Raw genomic sequence first — 3,251 nt, 5'->3', positions numbered from 1 at the left:
TGGGCAGAGGGCAGATAGAACCAAAGCTCTTCAAGGTCAAGGGGATGGTCGTTTTCCTTGTTGAGTTCAAGTTTCTGACTCAGCCTCCACCTAGCTTGGCTTCTCCGCAAGAGAAGCATGACTGCACGTCTGCAGCTCCTATCTTTCAGAAAGTCATAATGGTTCCTAAGTTCCAACATGTGGGGGAGCCACCCCGCCAGGTTCCTTTCTTCAGTGTAATTTCACCCAGGAAAAATTGGGAAAGAAATCTCTCTGTATTTCAATTTCATCAGAGGGCCAATATGTTAACCTCGACACTATTCTAAAAATTAGTCTGCTCCTTATATAATCAAAACACCAAAGCCTACACCCCACGTGCATCTCAGAGTCACAAATGCTAAAACTCAGCACAACATGGAGTCCCATTTGGGAGATTAGCTTCTCCCATATAATCAAACATTGGTTGCAAACAATAGTAATTAATCTTTTAATAATTATGATATATCACATATCCTTCCAAATGCTTTGAACACCTTAAAAAGCAGATGCATAATATTGTTATAATGGTTACAAAAATGACTCACTATTCTTGTACAAAACAATGGTGTGTTTCTTCGTTATCTCTTGATTCTGGCCCTTTCCTTCCTCTAATTCCAGTCTAATTCTGCTTCTGTTTCTTATTTCTTGCCTGGATGAGAATTTCACTTGCCCAACCTAGCAAGTTGGATTATTTTCTCAGACTCTCTAAGGTAAGAGTTTGAGGTTGACAGTTGCAGGTATAGGGTCATAAACAAGGGAACTGGATGAATTTCCGATGTTTTTTCGGCAGGGGTCTGTAGTACGGTTACAAAGAGCCTTTTTCAGAGTTGTGGTGTGGGCTGACAAAGCCGATATTTTGATATTTTCATTTGAATGTTCCCACTTCATGCTGTTGCCTGCTTGTAGGCCTTTTTCGCAGGGCTTTGCTCCGAGTGCCTGTCAGTCTGTGAGCTCTGTCTTTCAAAGACAACGGTGTAGGCCTGTTCTGGAACCTCTTTGTTTCACTGCCGCGGGTCCCTCGGTCGCTCTGGAGATGCTTTCTGGAGAGCCGTCAGATGCTTGCACAGGGAAGGGCATTGGTGGTTCAGTGGTAGAATTCTCGCCTCCCATGCGGGAGACCCGGGTTCGATTCCCGGCCAGTGCAGAGTATCTCCTCTTGATCTCTTTTCCGACCCAGACTCTTCACCCCTTGGTTTTTGCCTGCTGCACACGCAAGTCTGATGACGTCCGTGGTTCTGGCCACAAGGAGTACGAAGGCAGTCCTGAGCGGAAGACGTTAAGGACGCATCTGAATGGGGACTTTGCAGAGCCCTGGGGCTGTGAGGGAGTACCATATGGCAGCACCCACCTCGCTGGCCAGTTGGTACCTTTCTACCTGCAAGTGTCCTTCACCTCCTACTCATCCTCCTTCTCCTGTCCCACTTCCTCCCCTCCTTATCCCGCTCTTCCCTTCCCTTCTCCTTCTCCTTTTCCTTCCCTTTCCCCTCCCTCTCCCTCCCCCTCCCCCCCTTCCCCTCCCCTCCTCTTTCTCCTTCACCATCTGTAATGTTCCCTTATTGGGATTTCACTTCTAATATCCCTTATTGGTTATGAACTTGAGCACCCTTACATATTTGTTAACCATTTGGATTTTCTCTTATAGGTTCTCCCCCCCCATCCCCCCCCCAAGACCTTGGTGATTTCCCTACGGGTCTTTTTCTTCTTGTTTTGTAAGAATTTATTAAATATCTTCAGTACCAGTTGATTATGCTGACTGCAAGTACATTCGCTCAAGTTGTGACGTGTCTTTTTTTTTTCTTTTTTAAATTTATTTATTTTTGGCTGCGTTGGGTCTTCGTTGCTGTGCACAGGCTTTTCTCTAGTTGTGGCAAGTGGAGGCTACTCTTCGTTGTTGTGTGTGGGCTTCTCTTGTTGTGGAGCACCGGCTCTAGGTGCATGGGCTTCAGTAGTTGTGGCACGCGGGCTCTAGAGCGCAGGCTCAGTAGTTGTGGCACACGGGCTTAGTTGCTCCACGGCATGTGGGATCTTCCCGGACCAGGGCTCAAACCCGTGTCCCCTGTGTTGGCAGGCGGATTCTTAACCACTGCGCCACCAGGAAAGCCCCGTGACGTGTCTTTTTTACTCTTTAGTCTGTGGTTTGATGAACAGAGATGCTTGATGTAGTCCAATTGATCAGTCTTCATTAAGAACTGGTCTTTTTTTTCCCCCTACATTTTATGATATATTCTTATTAGTTATCCATTATACATATTAGTGTACGTATGTCAATCCCAATCACCCAATTCATCACACCACCACCCCACCCCCGCCGCTTTCCCCCCTTGGTGTCCATACGTTTGTTCTCTACATCTGTGTCTCTATTTCTCCCTGCAAACCGGTTCATCTGTACCATTTTTCTAGGTTCCACATAAATGTGTTAATATACGATATTTGTTTTTCTCTTTCTGACTTACTTCACTCTGTATGACAGTGTCTAGATCCACCCACGTCTCTACAAATGACCCAATTTCGTTCCTTTTTATGGCTGAGTAATATTCCATTGTATATATGTACCACATCTTCTTTATCCATTCCTCTGTTGATGGGCATTTAGGTTGCTTCCATGACCCGGCTATTGTAGATAGAGCTGCAGTGAACACTGGGGTGCATGTGTCTTTTGGAATTATGGTTTTCTCTGGGTATATGCCCAGTAGTGGGATTGCTGGGTCATATGGTAATTCTATTTTTAGTGTTCTAAGGAACCTCCATACTGAAGAACTGGTCTTTTTATCTTATTTTAAAAATCCTTGCTTACTCCTGAGATCATGGAAATACCCTGCTATATAAAACCAAATAAAATCATTTTAGGTTTCATTTCACGTTGAAATGATTTTGGTTACTGTGGAGGTAAGAGTCAGCTTTCATTCCCCTGTCCCCTCCCCAGTGCATGTGATTGAACTGTGTGGTATAATTGTTGAACATTTAAAACGTTTTTAATACCTTTGTTTCTTGAATCCTCAATTTAATCCAATTGAATCCCCCAATTTAGTCTGATTTTAAAATATTTGTATATACCAAATAAACTCAATTCTCTTAATAATTCTAGTAATTCATCTTTCATCCATGTAAATAATTATAGTAGTCATTTCTCATTTTCACTTCTTATACCTTTTCTTTTTTCTTGCCTTTCCTCACTGGCTAATATCTCCATCACAATGGTGAAAAGATGTGGTCAGAGTGAGGCCTATTTGTCT

The 3,251-nt window shown here is 43.6% G+C and overlaps 1 non-coding gene across 1 annotated transcript; it reads left to right on the top strand.

The window, feature by feature from the left end:
• The first annotated feature begins 1,091 nt into the window (after positions 1-1,091).
• Positions 1,092-1,162, top strand: TRNAG-CCC (transfer RNA glycine (anticodon CCC)). Its single transcript has one exon. It is a non-coding gene; the product is annotated as a tRNA-Gly (tRNA).
• The last annotated feature ends 2,089 nt before the right edge of the window (positions 1,163-3,251 follow it).

Source organism: Mesoplodon densirostris, chromosome 2 (genome assembly GCF_025265405.1).
Source record: "Mesoplodon densirostris isolate mMesDen1 chromosome 2, mMesDen1 primary haplotype, whole genome shotgun sequence".
NCBI lineage: Eukaryota > Metazoa > Chordata > Mammalia > Artiodactyla > Ziphiidae > Mesoplodon > Mesoplodon densirostris.
Note: the sequence above shows the minus strand (reverse complement) of the source record. Positions and strands in the feature narration are given on the sequence as shown.